This window comes from Rhinopithecus roxellana, chromosome 5, assembly GCF_007565055.1.
Source record: "Rhinopithecus roxellana isolate Shanxi Qingling chromosome 5, ASM756505v1, whole genome shotgun sequence".
NCBI lineage: Eukaryota > Metazoa > Chordata > Mammalia > Primates > Cercopithecidae > Rhinopithecus > Rhinopithecus roxellana.
The window spans coordinates 140,192,858-140,210,876 of NC_044553.1; positions in this window are offsets into that span (position 1 = coordinate 140,192,858).

Sequence of the window (18,019 nt, forward strand, 5' to 3'; positions counted from 1 at the left end):
ATAGCTGTCTGCTGGATGCCAGTCTACTCTAGATGATGGTTTTACGGGCAATTGTATAACTTGCATTTCTGGGCGGATGGCAATTGTCATACTACCTGTGACATATGTTTTTCCTAACTCTGAGACACTCTGCTTACGTTCCATCCCATTTAGTGCCTGCTTTGGGTATATGGAGTTAGAATTTACATTGAACTTAGAATTTACATTGTTGTATATGAAGCCAACTGGTAGAACAATGTGGACTCTAAAGCTTATACAATTTGAGTGGAGGCCTCTTTAAGAAAAAGAATCAAATTTTATGAATATGTTATTAGACATAAAAGTGAATATTTATCTGGAAACAAACCACAACCACATATACATTTTTTTTTAAAAGATGACAAATGCCACAAACACAAAGAAATCCACAACGATAATGATTTCTATATTATTTAGTAGCCTGCCACTTGTCTATCATACATCTTTTCTGCATGCTATTTCTTCACATAACAGCATTTTGTAATACTATTTTTTATTGGGAGAATATAAAGATAATTCTGTTTTCCTCTGGAAGGGCTGATTGATACTTTTTTGTGTTTTTGATAATAATAAAAATATAGACGTACTCTCTGTCTGTAGGACAGCTATAGATTTGCACCCTTTAACCATAGGAATTCAGTTTAATTCTACTTTGCATGATTCCCATCAAAAAAAGAAGACATATGTGGTATTTGTAATCACATCATATGCATTATTGAGTCTATTCCTGAGAGGAGAGAACTTTTTCGGTTATGCATCCTTGAGAATGGAATCTATTTATAATTTAATATATCTGATATATACAATTCTTCACATTATGCCACTTTCAAGCATCCAGCTACAGACCTTTCAAACCTTGTTTTTCCCCTGCTATAGTCTAAATGTTTGTGCCCTCCTACAATTCATGTGTTGAAATCCTAACCCCTAAGGTGATGGTATTAGGAGGAAGGGCCTTTGGAAGGTAATGAGTTCATGAGAGTGGAGCCCTCATGAATGGGACTAGTGCCTTACAGAAGAGATCCTGTGAGAACAGAGTGAGAAGGTGGCATGCATGAAGCAGAAGGCAGACCCTTAGCAGGTACTGACTCTGCTGGTGCCTCAGTCTTGGACTTCTCAGTCTCCAAAACAGAGAGAAGTAAATTTCTGTTGTTTATAAGTTACCCAGTTTATGGCATTTTGCTATAGTAGCCCAAAAGGACTAAGACATCTCTAATTCCTTCATGCTACCAGTTTTGGGCAACATGTTCACTTCAAATAGCAATTTGGCCCAGCACCATTGTGTCCACTGCAGGACAAGTTGGCACATTGGGTGGTGGGAATATTCCTGGAGGCCATCCCTACAGTGGAAGGGCTTGTAATAGTTCAACTATATTCAGAAGTGACTGAGAACTGTTTACATATACTGCATAAACCAAAACTAGATGTGTGCCCAACTGAACTTCTGCTTAGCCAAATTGTAAAAATGTCTGTAACCATTCAAACTTTACCAGCACAGTGGGAAGTCCAATGGTGAGAACAGCAGAGTGGAAAGAAATAACAATCTTCATTAATTCTGATTAAAATTCTTATATTAGCAAATTTTACAAACACATATGGACCGTGTGAATATATTACAGGGATCCTCTCAGAGTCTTGGAAGCAGTCTGTGCAATTTCTGGAGCCTGAAATTTAAGCTTTATTTTGCTTGGTAAATATAGCTCAGCTAACTGGTTGAGCACTTACTTGTTAGGTGAGCTTCACTTTGGACCAACTCTTTGGGCAAAGGTGTATATTCTAAAAACACACTATTGCTTACTTGGGCTTTTTTCTCCCTAAGAGAATTCTGGCTTTGGCAAGTAGTGGTGCATAATGAAGACTTGCTTACTTTTCTCCCTGGAGAGGTTGGTATGATTAGATGTGATAAAACTAATCATAACTTTAATAAGAAAATGCTTTTATATTATTATTCGCCCATTTTGTGTGCGTGGGTTTTTTTGGCCATATACTGTATTTACTAATTCCTTAGGCTTATGAACAAAGATGCTCAGGGAAAGTTTCCTGGTCAAGTGGTTTCTGGGTAGATAAACTACTATGCATTCAAAGAATCAGAAAAGGGTGTTAACGGTGGCAGAGAATTAAGAGGGGCATCCCTAGCAAAATGAAGAGACTTGCTGTTTCTCATCAAAGTCAGCCTTATTAATTGTGTTCAAATAATTTTCTCTCCTGTGTTTCCTCTTTTTGTTACAGTAGATCTCTTTATTGCTTTGAAGTGCATCAGTGAAGAGGCTTCAAAAAAATAAATAAGTGAATTTGCCAAGATCCTAGTGGGAAGAGGTGGAGTAATTAAGGGCAGATTAGTGAAAGAACTTTTTTCATGGGCATGGTCAGGGTTAAGGAAAAGCAATACAGGGTGGTGATATACCCCCTTTTGTAACAACAAACTATTGCACCTGTAAACTTGAAGGGTCTAGTGGAGGGGGCTGTTACTGACACGTGGAGAGAGAACTTTAGCTATAGGCGAGGGACATCCAGCAGGAAAGCTGCCCTCTAGTAAGGAATTACTTTCAACCTACAGCCTAGCAGGGCTGAGTTAGGGGAATAAGCACCCTGATCTTCTTCTTCTCCTGTCCTTTGGTCTCCTGCAGGTGAATCTTAACAAATCTCAACAATAAACAAAAAGGCAGTAAAGCTCACTGATAAAGTCAATAAAGGCCAGCTTTCTAGGTCTTGGGTGAAGATTTTGAGGGTAGAGGGCTTGGAGAGGTAAAGAGAAAATAACCAGTAGAGAGGGCTATTCAAATTGGAGTCATGCCTTTACAAAACTGGCCCAAGAATAAAAGATCTGCATATCCTTGCATCAATTTGAATATGTGCCTCTCCCTTACATTTCTAACATCCTGAATTTTTCTTTTTTGAGGAAAGACTGGCTGCCCACCTGGAGGGAGTACAGTCAGCAGGCAGCCCTCAAGCTGCAAAAAGTCATCTTGCCAGATGTCAAGTTATCCTTTCGTTGGGGCTCAAAAAATGATACCCCAAAGTATGGTGCCTTGAGATGTTTAGTATAAAAAGATATTGGAAGGGCACAGAAGCAGCCTCAGAAGCAAATTCTCTCTCTGACCTTTTTCTGCCCTCCTGTCTCCTATCCCTCTGTCTCCCCTGAAGCCAGTCACAGAAACCAGAATTTCTCTTTTCTAAAGTGGGTCACTGAAATCAGAACCCTGATCTCCCGAAGCAAGCAATAAAACCTAGAAAGATAATTTTTTCCCCTCATCCTTCTCCCTTGAAGATCCTTATTCCAGGGTTGTTCTTTCTTATACCTGGGGGAAGAATGCTATGTAGAAAGGCCAAGAAGAATCTAAACAAATGGGCCTTACCAGGATTCCCCTCTTAATCTTAATCTCCTTTTGTCCAATCACATTTTTATATGGCTGTCCATTCTTCATAAACCCTAAGCATAAAACCAGTTTTCCCTGGGTCTTGGACCTTCATTTCTGAAGTCTCCTGTGTCATGTAAAACTTTGATTAAATATATTAGTTATGCTTTTCTATTATTTGCCTGCCTTTTCTTACAGAAATATCAGCCATACCTCTCATCATGGGTAAGAAAAGGTATTACACCTTTTCTGCTTCTACACTTTCTAGCATATAATTAAATTCAATCAAATCAAGTAGCTTAAACTCTTTCTTTTCACATATCTATTACAAAGTGTTCTCTATTTAATATTGTCCTAACCTTACCACTTTTCATTACAGGAAAAATTGTGAATAGAATAAGACATTAAATCTTTCTAGGAAATATTTTTACTGGAGCACGTCTTTTCTCATTTCAATGACAATAATAGAAATTTTTGCACATGCTAGAATTATCTTTTTTTCCTATTTCAATCAGTGATTTTTTAAAAGTTCCATATATTCTGAACATTAATAATTAAGTTTCCTTGGGTTGGGAGAAATATGTCAACATTTATGTTTTGTTGAGACATTCTTGTGAACAAATTTATATATTTCCAAGATAGAAATGGCCTGAATTCTACCCCAGTATCCTCAAATGCTTTATGTGACTTTTTCAGAGAAAATTTCAGAGAAAATTCCATCTGATCTTGGCTCAATCTGCTCACTTTATGATCTGCAATGAAAACTATTATGCTGTGGCATGGGATCTATCAGCAAAGGAAGATAATTTGGTGTTTTCTAGTTCTTCGCCATACTAATACCGTTTTCATCTCTCTTAAGATATTTATGAATAATCTAATTGGCAACTTACAAAAGTAACTTTCTATTTCTTTAATGTCACAGTGTTTTTCCAGATCCTACCATGTATTGATAATAAATCTAAATTTCTTTCTTAGTGGATTTTACTTTCTTTAAATGCATTTTATGGCTTTTGATTTTGTTTCTAACTGAGGCTCGCTCTTTATGCCTCCAGTTGGGAAATAAACATGGAATTGTCTGGAAAGCTGGTTAAATCACTAACAATATAAAACAATATAATGTTTTGGTACAAAAGGCACATTGATTATGAGAATGTTTTGCCCTTTTGTGTGAAATAAGAGGGAGAGTCAGTGAAATTAATTCACAACAAAACATTTTGTAGAATTCTTATACTAAACAAAAGGCAAACACATTATAATGCCATTTATATAACGGTTTTAAGAGTACAAACAATGCTCTATGTTATTTGGTACACATACACAAACATATATGTATATACACATACTTAAGTAAATATATATAGACATACATGGATATATAAACATTGAATTCAAAAATAGTTACATATATTAACATTGAATTCAAAAATTGTTACTTTTAGAATGGGGAAGAGTAATAGAATTATGGATAGATACACAGAGAGCTTCAGTGGTATTCGTATTTTTCATCTCTTTCTCTGTCAAGCTTCAATCTGGTTATTTTCCTTTTATATATCTTCTCATTTACTAATCCTCTCTTTAGCTGTGTCTAATTTTCTCTTAAATCTGTCTATTGAGTTCTCAGTTTTAATTTATTTTAAATCCGGTGATTTCCACCTTATAATACTTTTCATATTTCTGCTAAAATTCTTCTTATAACTGTCTAATTTTTGTCAGGAACTGACAAGGTTCTGATATTTAGCCCTACTTACAAGCTAACAAGTTAACATGTCAAAGTTTCATGGAACCTTACAGAAGACATGAGACATCTAGATCAGAGAAATATGACTTTATTACTCACAGCACAGCAATGTGCATGTGATTCCTGGTTGCACTGGTTTCCCTTGCTTTCTTAGTCCCATAGGATGATGATGAAGAGCAGTTTAGCTGGATACTGCAAATGAAGTGGGTCTGTGTCAAAGCTGAGCATCTCCAACTTGAGAAACCAAAATCTTTTATCATGGGCTAGAAGCAGATACTTTCTTTTTCCTTGGAAGGAACATTGTTTTTATTATACCATGTAGTAAACCTATCTGCTGCTTCAGAGGGAGACACTATCACTCTTTTGCAAGGTTGTTTGCTGCATTAGTATATTTTAAAAGCTATTCTAGAACAAAAGTGTAAATGCTTTTATTGCAAGATGGTAGAAACTCAAGAAACCCATTAAGAACGATTTTTCAACAATTTTTTAAACGTAATCACATATTTTAAAACAATTTCTAATATCTGCATCTTACATGTGTCTCTTTTTACTGTCTGTCTTTTGTCCCTGGTTTTTAGTCCATAGCAAATCTGTAGTGGTCATAGAAGGTGATTACAAAGTAAATTTTTGATGTTTTGTGACAATGAGATCTTATTATTTGTTACTGTAGCATGCCCTGGCTTACCCTGACTGATTGAGAATGTTATGTTTATTTTTGTTGCGCTCTAATTAGTGGATGCCAATGAATCCTTCCAAAGCCAAAATGGAGCATGAAAAAATTTTGAATTCAGATAGCAAAGTGTACACATTTCTATTAATGATACTTGCACTCTACTTTCCACCTCTTACTTATTGCTTCTCCAGGATGAAGAAGCTTATTTGATTGATGACATCATGGAAGGGGTCTATAATCTTTCTTCCTAGTCCCCCTTTCTCTTCAGGATACACATATTCTCCTTATCATACCGATGTAAGTTTCTGAGAGCACAGGCCTGTTGTTTTCTAGTGCTCTGCTATCATTGGGGAGGTATGGTGAATTCTGAGAGAGAAACAGTGAGAAGCCTAAATGTGTCAAGAAGCCAAAGTAGGTGCTCTGATCAAGTCTACTGGCAACTAAATATACTATGACATTTTATCTACCTATGTCTTCTGTTTTGTCATTGGTTGCACATGGTTACAGATGGGGTATAGTTGTCCATTCTTAGTCCCAACATAGAGGATCTCAATAAACACAATTTGTGAATCTATTACTTGCTTACAGTTATTCTCTGGCAGGCTGTTTTGCATATTGCTTCATGGACATTAATATAAACAGGCAAAAAAGTATAAAATAGTGAAGTCACACTGAGAAGTAAATACTGAATTCAGTTATCAGCAGGCTCACTTCTGCAACCCTCCCCCAGCATTATTCATGCTGAGGTTTCAGCAAAATGACAACCACAAGTCAAAGACCTTCAAAAGTTGCTTGTGAATGATCAGCAACACAAAGGTTGAATCTACAAATTCCAAGGGTCAGCTGTGTGTGGATGCTAGTGTTTAAGTCAGACCAATGCAGAAATAACATGAGCATTGCAAGCCTCTTAACCTGTGAGTTGAAAGTCAGAGGAATTCAGGCTGGCACACGGCTTACTCCTTTTGCTAGAGGGCCTTTCTGTTCAGAATTTTTCTTTATCAAGAAGCACAGACATTTATTTTATTGCCACTCTATTCTGCTGCATAGTTTTTCCTTGGGCTAAGAATGGAATTACTAACATTGCTTGTTCCATACTCTGGAAATCGCTGTCAGGTGTGAATTAAATGTTTTATTTGAAGATTTAAGCTCCTTCTCATCAGTCACAAAGGGAATTTTCATGAAATAATACTCATTGGCACTAATACAATTCTTTTCATTTTAGACTGTCTGAGTCCTTTATAACAGTTTTCTCCCTGCCATCTACATTTCAATGACTCCTGACACCCTCCATCTAAGACCACTGACAGAAACTCTATCCTAACTCCCTCAACTCTTTCAGAGCTGCTTTTAGTTGACTGCAAGTGGAAAACATTTGAATAATTGTTTATGGGTCCCTAGAGGAAGGAATAAGACAACTTTGATAATCTTCTGACATTTTATGAATTCAGAAATTTAGGAGAGATGCTAAGGGTAAAAAGTGTCCCCCTGAGCTGACAGATTAAAAACAAGCAAGCAACAAATCACCCCTACTGCTCCCTCAGACATACACACAAATCCATCAAAACTTTCCTTGATCTTCAAAAGATTACAAATCAGAACTTTAAATTATTCCATATTCCCATATGGTTGTTCAAATTATAACTATTTTCTAGTTACTTTCAGTCATGGCATGTTTGAGTTGGAAGAAATGGTAAACACCGTTAATAATCATTAATAATTCAGCCAAATCATTCTATAGATGAAGGATCTAGGATCAGAGAAATCTACTGATTTATTTAAGATCAAGCACAAAACTAATTAGTGCAAAACTGGGTCCCTGTATTCCTCACTGCTCTTCATTCCCACAGCCTTATACCAACTCTTATATTCTACATCCTTCCCTTCCCTTTCATTCCCTTCAACTCCTCCTCTTCCTCTTCTTCCTCCTCATTCCTTCCTTCTTTTTCTTCATTTTCTTTTTCTTCTTCTTTAATGTAGCAGCTAGATTTTAATAACATGGACAAAAGTTGTTTTCAAGAATAAGAAAAAATATACTAATTCAAATGCAACTCATAAGTAGACCTTCTCCCTTGTCACTGAGAAAGGCTTTTACTTGTATATTCTGTGTCATCAAAACCTTACAATACATCTTAGGGCTTCACTCACTAATAAAGGGTTCTGTAAAACATAGGTTGTCGTGTGAGGATAGAGCCTGGAATGTGCCGTATCTTGAGATAAGAACTTTAGGAAAAATGGCTTCAGTGTATAATACAAAATAACCACGGAAACCACATTCTTCAATGAATGGTCATCCTAACCTTTTATTCACCAGCAGTTTTTAACCTTCTTAGCCTGAAGTCATCTTTTAGAGTTTAGATCATTTTAAAGCATTTTTATTTTATTCATTTAAAAAATCCTGTGGAAGAGGCAGTATAAGGTGTTGACAGCTCAAAAGGCAGTAAGCCAAGGAAAAAAGCCTGTTGGCTGACGTTTTGAAGGGGATCTGAGCCGTATGCTTCTAACTGCCTTTCTTAGTGGTCTAGTGTTCTTTCTTACTCCTGTGTGATTTATATAACCCTCAATTACTGGGTAGCACCTGTACAACAGAATCATATGATGTTAGTGCTGGCAAGGGACTAAGAGATCTGACAACCTTCATTTCATTGATGAGCTTCGGAAGGGTGAAATGACATATCCAAGGTCACTTTCTAATTCTTCTCTTGGATTTGATTTCCTTTGGACGTAAAGGTAGGTTGTTCTTTACTTTCTGGAAAGATGGAATTTCAATATAAGAAAGATCTTTATGGCAATTTGACCCTGGAGACTTTAAAGGAGCAGGAAATTCCAAATTATGATTCCCACAACAGTTTTAACTTGGCCACAGTCGGCATGATCATTAAGGTACAGTCTGTGGGATTACTACATTAGCGTGTTTTCTTACAGCTTTAAAAAAATTTAATTGAATTTGTATTATGTGTAAGTTTGGTAGGTGCATTCACAGGGAAGAATTTTTCTGTCAACCAAACATATTTCCTTAGGAGAAAAACAGAAAGGGCGAAAGTAACTCAAGAGAATCAGGTCTGTTTCAACAAAGGACCCTCCCTGGATGTGGGATGCACAGAGCTGAGACTAGGCAGAGTGCCACTGAGCTCTTTTGCCAAGCTCATTAAATTCTCTCTTGCCTGCCACAATTACCAACAAGTTAAGAAGGTGTTTTATCGTCCTTATCACTTGGAGGCATCGGAGTTGTAGGATTATTCCACTGCCAAAGTGACAGTCCTGTCTGTCTTGATGCAGTTTGACTTTCTATCCATGGCTGTGTAGCGCTACTTGGAGACAATTGTGAGCAATTTTAGAAGCTTGGCAGAGGATTAGAGTTTAGAAAGTCTTGACAAAATCCAGTTGAATGTAGTTAAAGGAAAATATACTGTATCTCCAAACAAAATTAAAAAATGAAAGTTCTAACTTACTTTCTTTCCCTAAAATTGTGTGCGTTCCTTTAATAATCATTTCTTTCCACCCTGTTAATTTACACAAGTGGAAATGGAGGTGTAGAGGAAGCAGGAGTCTTGGCCAAGATCAGGAGTGGTACGGAACAAAACAGAAGCCTACAACCTATCATGTAGCACAGTACTTGGAAATAAAATGGAATTGTTAAAGAATGAATGAATCCAGGTTTACGAATTTCCACTCATTACTTTTCTCATTACACCATGATTACCTGCCCAGTGCGTCCTTCATCTCATTCCCTTATCTCCTCTAATTTCAGATGACCCATCTGCATTCTAGCTGACCTACATTCAAGTTGGGAAACTTAGTCCTCATTCACCAGGGCAGTCCCAAGATCTGTGTCTTTCCACATGGCTTGAACAGGCGCTTCAATCAGTGTACTAATTTGGGATTGCTGAGAGCACAAATCCCTATCTACTTGTTTCTTTTACCATGGACATTTTTAATCAAGCATCTAATTTGGTCCTGGGGGACTTCACTCTGCTTTAATAATACATGTGACAAAATTTACCTCTTTGCTTTCAAAGTTGTTAATTATGGAGTGCATTTCAAATGAGCTATTGCAGCTGAGAAGTCATCCCTTTCAGATGCTTATATACTTTAATACTGGAAAGAAGTAACAAGCCATGAAGGGTTATAAAATACCCCTCCATATGGACAGTGGTGCTTTGGGGGAACCAAACAGGGTAGTCATGAGGACTTTTTGGTGATGGGCTTATATCAAGTTGTTTTCAGGTTATGCTGCAGACTTTACATGACCCAGAGGGCTTAACCCACTTTCAAAGCAGATGGAAGAAGATCAGGTTTAGGCAGGGAGCCCTCAGATAGATGAGTGGCCTAGGTCATTGATCTCTTTAAGGAAGTAGAATCAGTTGCTTCAGGGGAAGACAGGTTCTTTATGTCTTCCAAAGTGAGCATAGCCAATTGCAGGTTGTTCCAGGCTCCTGGTGAACCTCGGGTGTATTCTCAAAATTATGTGTTGTGAATTCTTAAGATCACTAAAGTCATTATTTCTTAAAAAATTACCAGTGGGTTTCCAAAGGATTTGTAACAGAGCCTCTGGTTTTCAGACATACAAATGCAGTTTAAATGCTGTTGTAGTTAAAAAGATTTAAATAATCGTGTAAATTACTGTGCGTTAAAATTAGTAGAATGTGGCCAACTCATTTGCACATGTTAGTCTCAAAAGATGGCTTTTAGTGGCTTAGTTCTGGAGCTTCTGCCATTATTTTCCCATTACCTGAAATGATTACTGGGTTTTGCAAAAGACTTTGGGTGCCATACAAAATATTTACTTTAATTGGCTATGGGAGCATGTCCTAGAAAATATGATCGCTTAGGAGTTGAAGTGTGAAATGGATCTTCATGAGGTAGTCATTTCATGTCATCTACTCAAAAGTATGCTTAGTCTGGTACCAAGAGAAGACAGAAGAGAAGACAGGTAAGAAATTCTTTCCACTCTGTTTTATGAGAAGTCCAAGCATTTTTTTTAACGAACCACAGATTGAACCCAGATTTACTAGGCATTACAGGGCCTGTGGAAAACAGTCTGAGTGAGCCAGTGCAATGTGATCCTGTCTTCAGATCCATCAGCAACCAAAAAAGTAGGTTAACATTTGGAACACTTGGGTGATGTTAATTTTCCTCCTGGGAACTGGCCTAATAAGAGAAATGTTGCCAGTAGAAACGAGCTATTTTGTGGAGTAATAAAGCTGTGGTAGAAAAAGGGTGAAATCTGATTAGTATTGGGCTAGACAAGGAAGAACCATCACTCCTGTGTTTGTTATGTAAGGAAAACCTACGGTGACTATAAATACTTCTAGATGGGACTGATTCACTTCACCACAACTAGTTTGCCATCAGTTTTCCATTTATCAGATGAGGAGTTAGGAGAAGATAATGACAAAAGACCCTTTCACTTCTATTATTTGTTTGGGTCTAGATGGTAGGATGTAGCATTGAGTAAGGGAGAGCCCACTGTTGGCATCTCAGGAGGCTGGTGGTAGTTGTGACTCTGACACTAAATTATTGCCACTAGCTTTGGATATTAAGGAGTATTTTCAGTTTTGCACAATATTTTACATGAATCTTGTTTTTTTTTGGAATGAATTCCTAATGCTAGATCAAAGGTACTCATTTATAAAACTTCTATTACCAGAACAAACCCACCACATTACACTCATACTAGTTATATAATTTTGCCTACTTCACTACAAATTTGCCCCAAATGAATATTATAATGAAAATAAATCAAGATCAATATGAGAGTTTTGGCAACACAAAACATATTAATGCCTTCAGAAACATTTAGATGGCTTAAAGTATTGCTTTGTAGCTTTTTAATTTATCTGTGGCTAATATTTTACTCAAGATTACCATGTATGTGTATACACACATATATGCATATCTATGTATATGTGCACATATGTAATTTGTTTCTCTTTTCTCTCCCTCTTTGATGCTCAATTCCCTGATGTAATTTAAATAATCTTACCCTATTTACAAAAGCTTTCTGCTTTTGATAGTCCCTTTGCGATACTTAGATGACAGATCCCAATTGTGTTTGAGTACAATAAGAATGTTTGTCGTATTGTTAAGATTCTGACATCACAATGAAAACCTACTGATACAGGAAATAAAAAGTCTCTCCAGCAATGTCTAAGCTCTTGGAGTCATCCGTATATATATGAATGATATATATACACATTCTCTCTATATATATATTTAAAGCTCCTTTCTTTAACAAGTATTCCCAAATCCCACTCTAATGCCTCTGTTTCCCAGAGTGTGTGCAGAAGGGATCTTAAAGCCATCTAGCCCATGTTCCTTATTAGAATCGATATCAGAGAGGTTAAATGGCTTGTCCATCATTGTGCAGCTCTTCATAAATTAAGGTAGAGAGTTCTGGAGTGATGAATGTTTGTGAAGAGTTTTCATGGTGGTAAAAACAATAAAGTGGTATGTGTGGCATGCAAAGAAGCAAGACATTGAATAATTCTCCCCCCTCCTTGTTAAAAAAGATACACATTAGACTTGTTGTAAGTCCCAGGCCTGTTGTTTATAAGACTTATGGCACGCTTATGCAAATCACTTCATCTCTTAGGAACTCAATTTTCTTAATTATAAAATAAACAATCTTAGATCAAATGACACCTCAATTCTCTTCTAAAATTAATATTCAAGCATTTTCTCTGGGTCACACCAAAGGCCTGCTCAAAAGGCTGTTGTATTAGCACAGCGTTATTGTGAGTCCATGAAGCATCAAGATTTTCATCTTTGTGCATTTTCGTTGTCTACAAGCAAAAGATGACAGATTGAAGGCCCGAATTTTATTTTCAAAGTCATATAACCAGGCCAGAGCTTAAATGTAATGTTGAAAAATAAAGTATTAATGTACTCTATTGAATTGGGGCTTGGGTCTTATAATAGAAATTGTTATACTTTATGGGGCAGAGATTGAGATTTGTTCTCAAAAAAAATTGGGATTTCCTCAGTCAAAATGAATTTAAAAAACTTTCACACAGTTTCACAGGAGCCTATAGTAGAGTTGTGAGTATTTTAAACCAATCATCAATAAGTCTTACTTATTTTCTTTCCTAGATTTATTTTACAAACAGGCATAAGACATTGGCTCTGATCTCAATAAACTCAGTGGTGCTAGAGGCAAATATATACATAGTAATTATAGAGCAATTTAGTAGGTCAAGTAATAGAGATAGGATTAAGATGTAAAGGAATCAAAGGGTCCCATCTATCTCAGCCTTGGAAGGGGAAAAACAAGTAGGGACAGTTTGTAGGGAAGACAACACTTACAAATGCTTTAGCAAAGGTGACATCACTAAAGATAGAGTAAACACTAGAATTTCACAGTATCTTTCCTGAGGATTTAAGTTCTTATTCCACTTTAAGGAAGTGGGAGAATCCTTGATGATACACTATTCTTTCCTCTACCCTATGTAACCTCTGTAAGTATACTTAACATTTGCCTGCAAGAGAAATAAAAGTATCTTCAGGATAGTAATTGTTCTGTTTCCCATTATCAAAACTTCTCTCTTTTGTTAAATGGACCTGTTTATTGATTTGGTGTTGTCCAGGTATCTTCTGAAGAGCCCTTCAGGGTTTCCTAGTCTCAGGAAATATGTTGTCTTTCTTCTCTCGCACACACTTAATATACCTAGTGTGACAATCTGAAGGGATGGAGGTAAAAGGCAATATGTAATAATGTGCTGCTAACAATAATCAAAGCATGTTAGCTGATTTTATCATTAGTTCATGCAGAAGCATATTATGAAGTTAAATGTATTGTCTTCCTAAAGGCATTCAAAGTTGAAGAACCACATTTTTTTCTATTTTACTGTTTAGTATGAATGATTCTTTTTTATCTCTCAACATAGATAATCCATTAGGCAGTCAAGAGCAAAGGAAACTTTTTACTTAATTTTTTCATATCTCCAGAATAGTAGGTGCATAAAAGACACACAATATACTTTTGTTGATTATATGGATTAGTTAATGGAATAACCAAGAAATAAATGTAGAGTTCATTGTATTCGTTACTTCATTTGACCGTAAGTCTAATCAAATGTCTCTTGACTTCCACTTAACAGATTCCCTGGATTAAACACTCTGCTTTTTCACTCTGTGAAACATTGGAGTAGATAGAGGTATTGGCCCCAATTCTTCACCTGTTAGAGAATTCCGGAGCCACTCTCTTGACATGGCCCAATAACAGATTGAGTGTACTTTCCTTCTCTGTGACTTTGGACTTGGCCATATGACTTTACTTTGGCCAATGGAATGCTAGTAGATCTGACATAAGAGGAGACTTGACATGTATTTTTATGGTTTAGCTTGGCTCTCTTGTCCTACTGTCATCATGAAGAGAACAGGTCCCCAGGTAGCCACTATCCTTTCGTTCTGGGATCTACGGTAAGATACAGAAAGCATGCCTATTCTAACCTGCAGTCTGGAACCAGCTCAGCTGAACCCCAAAGTATTCAGAAACTCATGAATGAGAAATGTAAATATTTGTTGTTATGAGACACTATGGTTATGTGTTTATTACATTATTATGGTAATAGCTAATAGATATAGGCATATGATTGATGTCCCCAGTATGCTGAACTTTCATAAAAGTTAAACCCCACAGTTGCGTTTTGTGTTTACCAAGAGTCAGTTGTCTTTGTTTCCAAATCTGTGTATCAGTTGTGCCCATTATTCTAATTGTGTAATTTACCTAATGTTACATAAACGAAACAATCATATATTAGAGAACAAACTTGTCTCTGTAAAACTAAGTTGAATGCTTTTTAAACGCTTGATAAAGGCAAATTGTTAACAATATGAAGTCAAATTAGATGTTGCTGAGAGTTTTTAAAAGACTTGAGAAAAATAAATATCTAGAAGGATCTTGCATTGAGATTGCTTTGTAAGTGCCTAAATTCTCTCTTTTCTTTAAAGAAATTATAACTAAGAGTCTTGGAAGATACAATACATGTGGTATTATGCAAGAAAAATAGGCTAAAACTTCAATTACTGGATATGCTTTCGAAGAAGAGGGCTTGACCTTCAACAAAAGATTGCTGAGGCCGGGCACCGTAGCTCACATCTGTAATCCCAGCTCTTTGGGAGGCTGAGGCAAGGGGATCATTTGAGGTCAGAAGTTTGAGACCAGTGCGCTTTAGTCCCTGCTACTGGGAGGCTGAGGCAGGAGAATTGTGTGAACTCAAGAGGTGAAGGCTGCAGTGAGCCAAGATCCCACCACTGCACTCCAGCCTGGGTGACAGAGCAAGACTCCATCCCCCACCAAAAAAAAAAAAAAAAAAAAAAAAAAAAAAAAAAAAAAAAAAAAATGCTGACTTTATTATTTGTGTGTTTAAGGTAAAAAAAAGTTTAATATATGTTTGCCTAAATTTTTATTATTCTCTTCTTTAAACAAGTTTTCTGATTAACTGAACAAAAATCATCCCAATCCCTTTTTATATAAGAATATCATAATGTTGATACCACAGTAAAAATTGCTTTTTTCTTCTTTGTATGTATTCTAATGTTGTTAGTATAGATTATAAGAATCAATATTAGAGAGCACTCTTCATAATGAATATATAAAGAGTCAACTTTCTTTTTCAGCTGTAAGCTGTCTTTGCAGGCTTAGATTTTATTCTCGTTTATAGATTTGCAGTTTGATTAATGACTTTTGTTCTAAATAAGGACACTCCTCAGTCCAGATTACAGTTTCTCAGTTTGCTCACTTAAATTGCATTTTTCATAGCAGTTTACTGAATTTTATGAATGCTGAGTACTTGTGGTCATTTGAACTTTTTGTTGTTGTTGTTCCTACAAAATTATACCCTAGAATTATTTGAAGTTAAACAAATCTATGAATGAAAAAGAAAAGTCAGCCATAAGCCTTTTTTTTCAACTGGCTTTTTGGATGCTACCAACTGAAACCATTAAATACATTATTTACCTGAAATTCTAAATCTTTACAAAATATGCATGAAACAACCAATTACGGGGAAAAATCACTAACATTTTCCATGCATCTGGACTTGACTTTGAGTTTGGGAGAACCTGGATTTGTTTCAGAATTTTAAAGAAAGTGTTGCATATATTGATTGATGAAGCATGCTGCTGGTAGTGGTTTTTGAGATCCTGATGGTCATCTCCTTGGAACAATTCATAGATGAATGCTTTATGGCATTTTAGGATCAAAAATCAATCTATAGGTGATGACATTTAATCAGCATTGACTATGGTTAGAATTGAAAAGACAGCTCCAATTGGAAAAGCAAGCTTCACACCACATTACCCGTAAGTCAATTGCTGGAGTGGAGGGACTGACTATAGAAGGAAATCCAAGAGCCACTCAGCTCCAGCTCACCAACAGTTTGGGACACATGTGAGTAATTTGGAAAGAAAGACTATTCTGGCTCAGACGTTTGTGTTATTTCAGTTTCAAAAGTGTCAGTTCTCACCTGGACAGAAAGGGTAGACAAGAAGGGCTTGGCTTTAATAAAGTACGTGAACTCTAGACAGTTTTTAATACAATGAGATTAGCACAGGTCCATAAACCAACAGATTCAAAGACACCAGACCATGGCTAAAGAAAACCAGGTAGTAGCTTTCAAGGAAATGGAATATATTCTTTCACTTTGGGCTATTACATTTCATTAGGGTTTCTTCAGATTTTGCAAAAATAGGGAAATTGAACTAATTTCTTCCAGGCAGATATAGGAAATTCTTGAGTTGGTGGTATGAAAAAATGACATGAAAAAAAAGTGACTGTGGGTGCAATGTATTGGCGTTTATAAGCATGAATGGGACAATTAAAAACTAGCAGGCTGGCACATGAACCTTGAAGACTTAAAGATGTTGTTCTTATTTAATTAACAAACCAACACCAGAAGATATAGCCATGAGATTTGTTTACTATTAGTGATATGAACTCTCTCTAGCATCATTGTGTTTGAAGATACCTGTGTAATAACAACAACAGCAAAACCCAAAATGCACTAGCTATGATAGAGTGGAGAAGTTGCTGGAATGAGAATGAAAAGATCTACATTTCTTTCCAGACTATAGTACTCAATGGTCCTGAAACCTCTGAGAAAATATGTGGAGTACCATGTTGTTATCTGAAAGCTGTCAATATAATGAACCTTCGCGAGTTGTTGAGATGTTGCAATGTAATATCTGAAAGCCATTTGTATTTTAATACCACCTGACACTTGATTAGCACTTTACAGTTAATCAAATGATACAAAGGTGGACTCATTTGGATATTCATTTAGCACTTTGATACTCCAGTGTCTCCAGTTGTTTAGTGGAATGATTTGCTTTTCGTAACAGGGGCGTTTGGTGTCTTATGGACAGCACTGGCAGTTGTGACGCTGATACTGTCAGAGGGAAGTATGTAAAGGCACTCCATTGAGCTCTGGCCATGCTGACTCTGCACAAGGTTCAGTGGCCTTCAACCCCTACAGTTGATAAGCATTCTTGGGAAGCAATGGCTTTGTTAAGCTCTCTGCTGACAGGCTGCCCTCTATGATCTGAGCAGATAGCAGCCACTGCTCTCTTTGCCTCTTGCCTCCTACATGCCCAACTGTTTTTATGTTTAGAAAAATCAAAGTGAATAATATATAGCTATTGGTAATGAGTAAACACAAACTCCAGTTTTTTTTTTTTTTTTTAATTTTAATTGGACCCTCAAGCAGGGAAACAGGAAGAGAGTGGCAGCTCCAAAACAGCCTCACATGCGTGATGTTTCGTCTTCTGCATTTGGAAACAAAGAGTCCTTTATTCTGATCTCAGCATGGTTATTTTTTCACACAGAAAGGGATGGGGGCAGTTGATGTAGATAGATTCCATCCTTGTTTGATTTTATTCCATCACATCTCTAGTATTCCTTTTCCTTCACATTAATTATCTTCTCAGTGTCTGTGCTTTAGGAATATTTGTAGATGCTTTTTATTGATATGCTCTATTAACTGACAGCAAGCCAAACTCTATGGTGAAGCAAATGAGATTGGAATCAGACTTAATTATTTTTCTCCATTTATTTTGGGGCATGTTGCTTAGCATTGGGACATGTCTCCCAATATTCACGCCTCAACTGAAAAAATGAGGGAAATAATCATACCTTTGTCAGCGGATTGTAGGCCCATTAAATGAAACAATTACTTTAACACAATTACTCAGTCCCAGATAATATGCTAAAGTGCTCAGTAAAAGTTTTATAAAAATATT